Raw genomic sequence first — 13,192 nt, 5'->3', positions numbered from 1 at the left:
ATCAACAAAATGAAAAGACAATCTACAGAGCAATAGAAAACATTTGTAAATAGAATCTGATAAGGGACTATTACTCAAAATATATAAAGAGCTCATACAATTCAATAGAGAGAAACGGTTCAATTAAAAACTGGGCCGAGGATCTGAATAGGCACTTCTCCAAAAAAGACCTGCAGATGCTTAAATACCTTAAAGGTCTTGAACATCACTAATCATCAGGGATATGGAAACCAAAACTACAATGAACTATCACCTTACACCTGTCAGAATGCCTGTTATCAAAAAGGAAAAAAGTTAACAAGTGTTGGTGACAGTGTAGAATAAGGGGAGCCCTTGTACACTGTTGGTAGGAATGCAAAGTGGTGAAGCCATTATGAGAAACAGTGTGAACGTTCCTCAAAACATTAAAAATAGAACCCCAAAGAACCCATATGATCCAGCAATTTCACTTCTAGGTATCTACCCGAAAGAAAAGAAGTCACTGTCTTGAAAAGATACATGTATCCCCATGTTCATCACTGCATTATTTACAATAGCCAAGACATAGAAAACCTTAAGTGACCATGGATGGATGAAAAGATAAAGAAATGTGGTGTATATAGAGAGATACAGATATATACGCACAATTGTGTGTATATGTGTGTTTGTATACATACATATACATAAAATTACACACAAGAGAGGAGTATTGTTCAGCCATAAAAGGGGAAAATGCTTCCATTTGTGACAATATAGATAGATCTTGAGAGAATTTTGCTAAGTGAAATAAGTCAGAGAAAGGCAAGGTCTCATATGTGGAATCTTAAAAAATAAGCAAAAAGAAAAGAAAAAACTGAATTTACAGAGAACAGATTAGTGGTTGCCAGAGGCAGGGAATGTGTGAAATGGACGAAGGTGGTCAAAAGATACAAACTTCCATTGATCAAATAAGTAAGTCCTATAGGTGTAATTTTGGAGAAGGCAATGGCACCCCACTCCAGTAGTCTTGCCTGGAAAATCCCATGGATGGAGGAGCCTGGTAGGCTGCAGTCCATGGGGTCACAAAGAGTCGGACACAACTGAGCGACTTCACTTTCACTTTTCACTTTCATGCGTTGGAGAAGGAAATGGCAACCCACTCCAGTGTTCTTGCCGGGAGAATCCCAGGGACGGGGGAGCCTGGTGGGCTGCCGTCTATGGGGTCGCACAGAGTCGGACATGACTGAAGCGACTTAGCAGCAGTAGCAGCAGCATAGGTGTAATTTACAGCATGATGACTGTAATTAATAAGACTGTATTTTATAGTTGCTAAGAGGGATCTTGAAAGTTTTCATCACAAGAGAAAATTTTTAACTATGTGTGGTGATGGATGTTAACTAGATTTATTATGATCATTTGCAGTATATGCATGTTGTGTGCATGCATATACTTTATGCATGCCTAAAGTCTTTATGTTGTATACGTAAAATGAAAAGAATGTTATATGTCAGTTCTTAATTTTCAAAATGTTGCAATATAAAGCATTGTGTGGCATACTGTGGCCTTTCACATACATATAGGAGAAGCAAGGGAAGACCCCACCACCACCGTGCCACTTTCAGAAAGGAGAAAACTAACTATGCAGAGAGTAGTGAACTGATGATTCCCTTAGAAATGTCTGGTCAAAGAATCTTGCCCCAAACCCAGTCTGTGGATATCAGATGCTTATCTAGACTGGACTAAAAGAATCTTTTCCATTGGTGACTACTCAGGAGGGCCTAGTTTCAAGGAGAGAATAGATAAATCATAGGTAGAATGACTCAAACAGAGCACATAACCTATGGGCCATGTGTTTTTTTGTGGAAGAATGCTATAGCATCTATAGAACACTATAGATGCTAGCTGATAATGCTGAATTTTTATTTTCACAGGGCAAAATTCACAGCTTTTAGTAAGGAAAAAGAAAGTAATCTGTTAACAGGGCCTCTTTCATGAAGAAGGTACAATTATCTCTATCAAGAGCCTAATCCTGAAAACCTCTTCTGCCCACATATTCAAGACTACCAAATATTTATCTATTTGGGATTAACTATGAGCAATCATACAGAATTTTACCATAAATGGTCTTGTATTCATGGCAAAGAGTGAATTTATTTCTTTGTTATTTTGAGTTCAAGTACATAGAGAATTTGGGGATGTTCTGTATAGCAAATTGGCCCTTAATATGCTGAATACTAACAAGTTTTTTAAAGTAATCTTTATTTATTTTTTTAATTTTATTTCATTTTTAAACTTTACAGTATTGTATTGGTTTTGCCAAATATTGAAATGAATCTGCCACAGGTATACATGTGTTCCCCATCCTGAACCCTCCTCCCTCCTCCCTCCCCATACCATCCCTCTGGGTCGTCCCAGTGCACCAGCCCCAAGCATCCAGTATCGCGCATCGAACCTGGACTGATGACTCGTTTCATACATGATATTATACATGTTTCAATGTCATTCTCCCAAATCTTCCCACCCTCTCCCTCTCCCACAGAGTCCATAAGACTGTTCTATACATCAGTGTCTCTTTTGCTGTCTCGTATACAGGGTTATTGTTACCATCTTTCTAAATTCCATATATATGCATTAGTATACTGTATTGGTGTTTTTCTTTCTGGCTTACTTCACTCTGTATAATAGGCTCCAGTTTCACCCACCTCGTTAGAACTGATTCAAATGTATTCTTTTTAATGGCTGAGTAATACTCCATTGTGTATATGTACCACAGCTTTCTTATCCATTCATCTGCTGATGGACATCTAGGTTGCTTCCATGTCCTGGCTATTAGAAACAGTGCTGCGATGAACATTGGGGTACACGTGTCTCTTTCCCTTCTGGTTTCCTCAGTGTGTATGCCCAGCAGTGGGATTACTGGATCATAAGGCAGTTCTATTTCCAGTTTTTTAAGGAATCTCCACACTGTTCTCCACAGTGGCTTTACTAGTTTGCATTCCCACCAACAGTGTAAGAGGGTTCCCTTTTCTCCACACCCTCTCCAGCATTTATTGCTTGTAGACTTTTGGATCGCAGCCATTCTGACTGGCATGAAATGGTACCTCATAGTGGTTTTGATTTGCATTTCTCTGATAATGAGTGATGTTGAGCATCTTTTCATGTGTTAGCCATATGTATGTCTTCTTTGGAGAACTGTCTATTTAGTTCTTTGGCCCATTTTTTTATTGGGTCGTTTATTTTTCTGGAGTTGAGCTGTAGGAGTTGCTTGTATATTTTTGAGATTAGTTGTTTGTCAGTTGCTTCATTTGCTATTATTTTCTCCCATTCTGAAGGCTGTCTTCTCACCTTGCTAATAGTTTCCTTTGTTGTGCAGAAGTTTTTAAGTTTAATTAGGTCCTATTTGTTTATTTTTGCTTTTATTTCCAGTATTCTGGGAGGTGGGTCATAGAGGATCCTGCTGTGATGTATGTCGGAGAGTGTTTTGCCTATGTTCTCCTCTAGGAGTTTTATAATTTCTGGTCTTACGTTGAGATCTTTAATCCATTTTGAGTTTATTTTTGTGTATGGTGTTAGAAAGTGTTCTAGTTTCATTCTTTTACAAGTGGTTGACCAGTTTTCCCAGCACCACTTGTTAAAGAGATTGTCTTTAATCCATTGTATATTCTTGCCTCCTTTGTCAAAGATAAGGTGTCCATATGTGCGTGGATTTATCTCTGGGCTTTCTATTTTGTTCCATTGATCTATTTTTCTGTCTTTGTGCCAGTACCATACTGTCTTGATGACTGTGGCTTTGTAGTAGAGCCTGAAGTCAGGCAGGTTGATTCCTCCAGTTCCATTCTTCTTTCTCAAGATAGCTTTGGCTATTCGAGGTTTTTTGTATTTCCATACAAATTGTGAAATTATTTGTTCTAGCTCTGTGAAGAATACCATTGGTAGCTTGATAGGGATTGCATTGAATCTATAGATTGCTTTGGGTAGTATACTCATTTTCACTATATTGATTCTTCCAATCCATGAACATGGTATATTTCTCCATCTATTAGTGTCCTCTTTGATTTCTTTCACCAGTGTTTTATAGTTTTCTGAATATAGGTCTTTAGTTTCTTTAGGTAGATATATTCCTAAGTAGTTTATTCTTTTTGTTGCAATCGTGAATGGAATCGTTTCCTTTATTTCTCTTTCTATTTTCTCATTATTAGTGTATAGGAATGCAAGGGATTTCTGTGTGTTGATTTTATATCCTGCAACTTTACTATAATCATTGATTAGTTCTAGTAATTTTCTGGTGGAGTCTTTAGGGTTTTCTATGTAGAGGATCATGTCATCTGCAAACAGTGAGAGTTTTACTTCTTCTTTTCCAATTTGGATTCCTTTTATTTCTTTTTCTTCTCTGATTGCTGTGGCCAAAACTTCCAAAACTATGTTGAATAGTAATGGTGAAAGTGGGCACCCTTGTCTTGTTCCTGACTTTAGAGGAAATGCTTTCAACTTTTCACCATTGAGGATAATGTTTGCTGTGGGTTTGTCATATATAGCTTTTATGATGTTGAGGTATGTTCCTTCTATTCCTGCTTTCTGGAGAGTTTTTATCATAAATGGATGTTTAATTTTGTCAAAGGCTTTCTCTGCATCTATTGAGATAATCATATGGTTTTTATTTTTCAATTTGTTAATGTGGTGTATTACATTGATTGATTTGCGGATATTGAAGAATCCTTGCATCCCTGGGATAAAGCCCACTTGGTCATGGTGTATGATCTTTTTAATGTGTTGTTGGATTCTGATTGCTAGAATTTTGTTAAGGATTTTTGCAAATCTTTAAAAATAGATATCATATCTAAGCTGATCATTCATTCTGTTTTTATAACTCACAGTGATTTGGTTGGGCAGGGGGAGGAAGATGGTTTTAGAGGGAAGGAATTGATTATAGGCTTCAGGAAACTAAACTTCATATGTTTTCAGATTTTGTTTCGACTCTTAAGATATACAGGTGACCAAAATAGAATTAGTTACCACTGATCAAGACCAGAGAACACATGCGAACAATATGGGCTTGGAATTTTTCGTTCACTATCTACAGAAGATGTTTATATTAGACAGTCTAATGGAACATTTGACTTGCTGACTAGGGTGCTTTCAATTCTTAGGTCCTAGGACTCATTGAAGAGCTCGCAAAGAAAATGGGATGATGATGATTTGGTCCCGGTGTATGCTGGGCAGTTTAATATGCTAGGAGGGATCTCATTTAATCCTCAAATCAGCTTAGTGAAGCAGTTGGTATCCATTATACAGAGGAGAAGGGCCTTCCCTTGTAGCTCAGTCAGTAAAGGATCTGCCTGCAGTGCAGGAGACCTGGGTTTGATCCCTGGGTTGGAAAGATCCCCTGGAGAAGGAAATGGCAACCCACTCCAGTATCCTTGCCCAGAAAATCTCATGAACAGAGAAGCCTGGTGAGCTGCAGTCCATGGGGTCGCAAAGAGTCAGACATGACTGAGTTACTAACACACAGCACACACATAGAGAGAAGAAAATTGAGCTTCTCCAAGTTGGACAGCTAGTAAGCAGTAGAACCAAGATGTGGATCCAGATCTACCTAACTCTAAAGCCCAGCATCCTCCCACTCCTCTAAACCAATTTGTTCTTCTTCTCTTTTATAATACATACTCCTTATGGGCTACCTGACACCTAAATTGATTGAGAACCTCAGCATTGCATTATAACCACCTCACTGATGTTATAATAGAGGATCAAGGGCATTTCAGAATTTCATTTCAAAGAAACATCATTTGATGCCCTGTGTGTCAAAGTTATAAACACCAGATTTGTTCAATGCTGTCATCCTAATGCAGATTGCCCTCCAAGAGAGGGCAGTCTACACTTCTAGATGGTCAGGTCCTTGAATTTCTTAATCCCCATGTTATCTAGCAAAGTGATGTAGTCAGGAAGCATCTCAAATATTGGAATACAAATGAACTAGGTATAAAAGGGATTGATTGACAGGAGGCTGAATAGGTTAAATAGAATAGGACACATTTTTCAGATTTTCTATCACATCATTTAATGTAGAAAATCTTTGCATCATTATTCTCATCTAGTACAGCAGGAAATCTCTTCTGTTTGTGCAAATGGAAAATGTTTTTGTCTGAATTGCAGACAGATGTTGCTTTATGCCAGTGGTTCTTGTCTCCATCAAACCCAAAGTTCACTTTTATAAAAAATAACATTTTCTTGACCATCCTATATAGAAATTCATAGATTTGATAACTTATATAAAATTTTAGAAAAGAATATATTGTCCTATGTATAAGGTAAAATAGAAATAAAAGTCATAACATTTCATCAGTAAAAACCTCAGGCATGACAACCATAGAAGATATTTTTTAAAGACACAGTGTATTACCATTGTTGTTCAGTACTCAGTCACGTCCAACTCTGTGCAACCACATGCACTGTACCATGCCAGACTTCCCTGTCCTTCACCATCTCCTAGGGCTTGCTCTAAATCACATCCACTGAGTTGGTGATGCTATCCAACCATCTCGTCCTCTGTCATCCCCTTCTCCTCCTGCCTTCAATCTTTCCCAGTATCAGGGTCTTTTCCAATGAGTTGGCTCTTCCCATCAGGTGGCTAAAGTATTGGAGCTTCAGCGTCAGCCATTCCAATGAATATTCAGGATTAATTTCCTTTGGGATGGACTGGTTTAATCTTGCAGTCCAAGGGACTCTGAAGAGTCTTCTCCGACACCACAGTTCAATAGCATTAGTTATTCAGTACTCAGTCTTCTTTATGGTCCAAGTCTCACATCCATACATTACTACTGGAAAAACCATTGCTTTACTGTGGATATTGATATTACTAATACTGATGGTGTGTATTGCCATGAATGCAATGACTACCATGCAGCCTGATATGGTGTGTATACTGCTGACTCAAAAACTGTTGCACTGCTCTCTGTGGTGTGATTTTTTTTTTTTTTTTTTTTGCTTCCCCTACCCAACCTTCCCATTGATGACAACCTCTTGGTAAAGTTCCAAAGAAACCAAAATACAATCTCCTTCTTTGATTTTTATAGTAATGCATCCCTGGAAAATTCAGACTCCATTAAAACTATATAAAAACATTTCATGATTATGTCTAAAAGAGTTGGTTTTAGGCTCCAGGATGCCTGTTAGGACAATTCTTTGTTGTATAAGACTGTCTAATCTAGTCTCCCTGGGCCCCACTCAATAAATGCCAACCATATTACCTCAATCATTGGGACTAGCATAAATGCCCCCACAAACTGCCAAAACATTTGTAGGGAGGTCCCTCTCCTTGAAAACCACTGCTTTGCACAGACCTGAAAACGTTCCTGAAAAGCTGTGTGTAAATTTAATTTCCATACCTGGATCTGAATTTTCACATATTAAGCTTTCATAGAATAAGGTACATTTTTTTCAAACTGGTTTCTGTAGCATAAGCTAAAGTGTCCCTGATTCACCATAAGTAGTGTTCTTGGTTCACCCTAGGTGGTGAGATAAGACATTACTCAATGATGTCTGCCAAGGGAGAACACCGAGTTAACTTAAGTGTGTACAGAAGCTGGTAAACAAAGAGCAGGTGGACCACAAGTATGATAAAGATGCATTGGCATAGGCATCTGTATATTCAGCTGACTCAAGGATAGGCAAAGGCCCTTGGCTGTCTCACAGGTCCATGAGGTCAACTCAGGAAAAAGGTGAGCCCAGGGAGAGATGTCAACAGTTGCTAGGAAATGAAAAGTCTGTGAAGCAAACAACGGATGTGAGTCAGGGTAGAGTGTGAATGTATAAACGTAAACATAGGGTTAGGGATTGCTGTGATGTCATAGGCAGCCCAGGTTAAGGCAACCAAGGCTCTGAGAACCACCTGGTAAATATTGCTTCTTGAGTTACATTCTCTTGCATCTGGATCTTGAACTGGAGGGAACTACTGATGGATGGCACAGAAGAATGTTTGAATCCCTGTCCTTGGAATGGTAGCAGTACGTGGTTTGTGAACTTCCTTTCCCCACTGTTCCCGAGACATCTTCTGCTACCTCTACATTTCAGGAAAGCCAACCCATTTAAGTTGTGTGAGGCAGACATCTGTTCACCATATTGCATGGGCCAGAGGAGTGTCTGGTTTTTTTGGTCCCTTCGGGAGAGGGAATGGTGGGCGTGACCTGACACAGAAATTCTGGCAAGCTAATAAAGACCACCATCCAAGCTCCCTCAAGCTAACCAGACTATGGCCCTATCTTACTGTAGTTTGCATGCTTGCTTTAGATTTCCCTCTTTAAGAAGGCTCTGAAAATCAGGCCCAGACAGACTCCAACGCCTGTTCATCTGAAGTTCACTAGGCAATGTGCCTGGTGTCATTTGAGCGAGCTGTTTGGCAGCCAGTTCTTTTTGTTTTAATGACATGATTGCCCAGGCTTTCAAATCTCATTATGAAACTTTTCATCCTTTACTCAAGGCTTTTTTTTTTTTTTTTTAATCTGCCATTTTAGTTTGGTGGAAAGAGATGTTGAAGAGAAATATTTGCAAAATTGTTCTTTGGAGCCAGATGATGCAGTGAGGCACAATTGCTGAACTCATTTAGGGGATCTGTAGTTGGCCCATTCTTCCTGTCCTAAAACTTTTTTTAAAGCCAAGTGTTTATTATAATCAGTTATGTATTGAATAATAACTAGTACAAACTCACTTTGATTATTTTTTTTAGCAATCAACTTTTTTTAAAAAAATTGGAGTTTAGTGGCTTTAAAATGTTATGTTATTAATAGTTTCTGCTGTACAGTAAAGTGAATTAGCTACATATTTACATACATCCTCTCCTCCTTGGATTTCCTTCCGATATAGGTCACTCCAGAGCATTGAGTAGAGTTCTATGCTATACAGTAGGTTCTCATTAGTTATCTTTTTTATATATAGCAGTGTATTTATGCCAGTACCAATCTCCCAATGCATTCCACCCCCACCCCTTCCCATCTGTCCTGAAACTCTTAATGATTGACAGTGGTTGACTGTCAGGGAAGCCAACCTGGCATGAAAAGAAAGAGGGTAGGACTATTCCAGGGCAGCTTGGAGATTCATTAGAAGAGCCCTAGGGATCTGCCTTGGGGCCAGCCTCACCTTTAGTCATGGAAAACAAGGAGACCCCTAGCTGTGTCCTGCTATGCATTCAGAACCCTGCACGGAGGCAGTCCATCTGTTATTAGAAACGGTTACCAGCCAACAGCAGTGTTATGCCTGCTGCTTCACCATGGTAACTCATAACTTCGGGACTGTAATACAATCCACTTCACATCAAGGGGAATATATGGTGTATCACACATACCCTAGTCAAAACACAGGCTTCAAAATTAGTTTTAAGAAAAACAGTTATATCTTAAGAACTTTCTCTGAGGTATCTTTAGGTATCAGACAGTTCTTCTCACATATTAGCTTTGGAGAAAGCTATTGGTGGTGTTAAAGCATGGTACCCACATCTTTTCAAGTGTTCACGTACATTTGGTTTGCTGAAAGAAGTAGATGCTGGATTCTTGGGACAGTCATCCTCATAAGAGCCAGAAGGTTATTTTTCTTCACAACTATGACTGAGCATCTGGCCTGGCATCTGGCTATGTAGTAGGAATGAATGAATCTGGAAGGTAAACAGTAGCTGAGTGAACAAGCCATTCTTCCCTCCTTCCACATCCTTCTCTCCCTGTATCCTCCATCTCACTCCACCCCACTCCCATTTCTCCAAAAAGCTGGGTCAGAGTCAGTATAAAATCTAGTCATGAAATAGATATAGTCAGTGTTGGTGGTGGTTTACTTGCTATGTCCAACCCTTGTGACCCCATGGACTGTAACCCACTAGGTTCCTCTGCCGACTGAGCTCCCAGGGAAGCCCCATGGTCAGTGTTAAATGACTTAAAGAAGCAGTGTCTGTATTGGTTATGAGTTTGGAATGGGAGTCAGGAACTACTTGTTATTTGGGTGACCATGAACAAATTATTTAATATCTCTGGGGTTTCACAGAGTCGGACACAACTGAAGCAACTTAGCAGCAGCAGCAGCCTATTTATGCATCTACAAAGTGGAGATAATAATAGTCTTACCTTATTTATTTGTTATAAAGATGAGAGATAATTCATGTAAAGTGCTTGGCACTATGCATGGAATTTGAGTATTCAATAAATGTTAGCTGCTTTTACTATTCTTCCATAGGCTGCTCATAACCATTATGTGGGTATCAGCCAAGCTAGGTGACCACAGCTAGGCTTGTGCCTCTCCAAAGAAAATTGCTATTTCATCCATCTCTGGAGCAACTGGAATGATTATTTGTACTGATTTGACAATTGATTAGCTTGGTTGCTATGGTTACATTACTTAACATTTGGGGATTTAGCTTCTTTGTTGTCAACAGAGATGGCTGCTGTATAATCAGAGATAATAAAAAATAATCACATGTAAAAATGATTAGGAAGTGTCCTAAAGAATGAGGTTTGGGTTTATGCTATTGTTTAGATGCCTAACATTTTAGGATTCAGTAATCGAGTAGGAAGGGATATAAAAGTCTGGAGGTTCCTTGGAATGTACATTAAAGGCATCTATCCCAACTTTACTGACTCATGCATCAATTGAAGGATTCATGATTGATAGCAATTAGGCCAACTGCTCTAGCTGTGTGTAGATCAGTGAACATGTCCTTTTGAGAAAGCTAAGTATGTCACATGACTTCAGTTTTTATTTCAGTGATGCTGCATGGTGTTAAAAAGAAAATTGTTTTAGCTTTAGACAGATTGAAAACAAAAAATTCAAGCTGTATTTTTCAACAGCATAGTTTTTTCACTCAGACACAGTAAAACAAAATCACAGGAGTGGAAATGATATGGCAAAGAAAGTAAAAGAAAGTAGTGCATCCAATCATCTTCACAGTTGTGTGAATGTCACTTGAGCATACCATGCTAAGCTCTTTGCATGTATTATCATACTTAATTCCAGAGTGTAGATACCATTATCTCTATTTGTATAGGAAGAAGAAGTTAAGGCTTACAGAGATTAAGTAGCTTGACCAGATTACAAGCTGTGAATCACAGAGCATTGCCTTTTTTTTTTAAATGTCTGCTTTCCTGGTTTTGTTTCTTCAATGATGGTTGAGGTCATGCCCTTTTGGTGACAGATCATGAAGTAGAATAACATTTAGAGCAATGGATGACTCAGGGTGCTACAAATCTCCTCTTGAACTGGCAAAAAGTCAAGAATGATCTTATGCCATTGACAGTTCATCTATGGAATCCCATACACTTGCCTCCATAGCTGCAGTTTCAGATCAGTCTGCAGCAGCAGAAATTCCACCCCTCTTTACATACCATCAGCACCTTAATCCCTGCAATGATCAGTTGGGTGGCCTTTTGTCAAATAGCCTACTGTTCACTTTCCTTCATCGTCATCATGGAGCATGTCTTAGAGTAAAGCCCATCCATGCTGGGCATGTGGGATCAGAAAAATGAAGAAGATTGCCCCTATCCCCCCAGAGCAACTGCTTTAGTAAAATTGACATAAATGACTAGGTAGGTAGGTAGAGAGATGCAAAGATATCTGAGACAGTGATAGATAAAAGAATAAAGGCCAGAATAACATGCTGTTTGAGCAGGGATGGAAAGGTGACTGATTCCAGTTTAAGGCTGCTGATGCTAAGTCACTTCAGTCGTGTCCGACTCTGTGCGACCCCATAGACAGCAGCCCACAAGGCTCTGCCATCCCTGGGATTCCATAGGCAAGAACACTGGAGTGGGTTGCCATTCCCTTCTCCAATGCATAAAAGTGGAAAAATGAAAATGAAGTCGCTCAGTCGTGTCCAACTCTTCATGACCCCGTGGACTGCAGCCTACCAGGCTCCTCCATCCGTGGGATTTTCCAGGCAAGAGTACTGGAGTGGGTTGCCATTGCCTTCTCTGAGTTTAAGGCTGGGATCTGCAAATTTCTCTTAGACATGATCTGGGCTTTGAAAGAAGAATGAGGGCTGACTCTGGGAGAAGGATCATGCTACCAGACAGAGAAGGTTGTCTTAACTATCAAGTCCAGAGAAGGCCATCATGTCCCTTTTCTCCACTGAGCCCAGGTACAGTCTGAGTTCTTTCCTTATACACCAACCCGAGAGATCACCTCCAGTTCAACAGAACTGACTGATTTATGGGATGAATCCTCTTGGCTGTTCCTGACTTAGCCCTTTAGTGACTTCAAAGACAGGACTGTCAAGTTGAGTAACAGGGGAGTGGTTGCACCCCGGTATACCCGAGTAAATGGCCATTTTGAGTTCGGATAAGGACTTCTGATAAAAACAAAGCACACAATACATATAAGTGCCTACTTAGACATACATCCTTAGAACTTCGCATCTCCTACCTTTCTCTAGTCTATAATTTCTCTTGATGCTTTATTTAACAGACATTTCTTGTGCACCTATTTTGTGCAGGGCACTTTGCTAGTTACCATATATAGATGTATAAGATATAGCTTCTGTTTTCAAAGAGCCATCAACTAATGGGATTCACAAGGCCAATGTTCAGAGAACTCTAAACTGGTCCATATGATCAAAATATCATCTGCACAAGAATTTTGAAATTCTTCACTATCCCACCTACCACAAAGGGACTGGTATGAGAAAATTCTGTCTCTAAAATGTAGAGTCTGGCCTCAAGAGAAAGAGACCCATGCAATAAGAAAATGACTTTTTCTCAGGATTTCTCAGCTTTAGTCCATCTATGTGATTTCACATTCAAATGTGAATTTTGAGATGTATTCACAATTTATCTTTGGATTGGGCAACATTATAGGCTATGAATCCCAGTTGATTATCTTACCTGAATAATGAGCTTGTAAAAAAAATAATAATAAAGTAGGGAGAAAAATTGACAAGACAAAAATCCCTTTCAGATATTCAGCCGAATGGAATAAATTACTTTTATATCTGACCCTGAACATGTGGAATAAGAATAGACAGACTGTATTTTCAACTAATTTAAATAAAAGATGAAATTGAAACAGAAAGCCAATAACCAAATTAGTCATCCTGTTACAGAGAAAATATACCTTACTTCATTGTTATAACAGGAAACATCAATGGAATAGAAAATTGACCAGTCTTCTTATATTGGGGAAAAAACTGATGCTTGGTTGCCAGGGAAGCTCTGTTTGTGTTAGCCTTGACTACATCCTCTGTAACAGATTAGAGTCTTTAAGGTCT

At 39.1% G+C, this 13,192-nt stretch overlaps 1 protein-coding gene across 2 annotated transcripts in view; it reads left to right on the top strand.

Annotated features, from left to right (window-relative positions):
- Nucleotides 1–13,192, top strand: part of LOC147369581 (uncharacterized) — a 476,034-nt gene that overhangs the window by 215,927 nt on the left and 246,915 nt on the right. The gene's annotated exons all lie outside the window — the stretch shown is intronic.

Source organism: Bos grunniens, chromosome 7, assembly GCF_055505025.1.
Source record: "Bos grunniens cultivar Pamir isolate PY7600 chromosome 7, Bosgru_T2T1.0, whole genome shotgun sequence".
In the NCBI taxonomy this organism is placed as follows: domain Eukaryota; kingdom Metazoa; phylum Chordata; class Mammalia; order Artiodactyla; family Bovidae; genus Bos; species Bos grunniens.
Note: the sequence above shows the minus strand (reverse complement) of the source record. Positions and strands in the feature narration are given on the sequence as shown.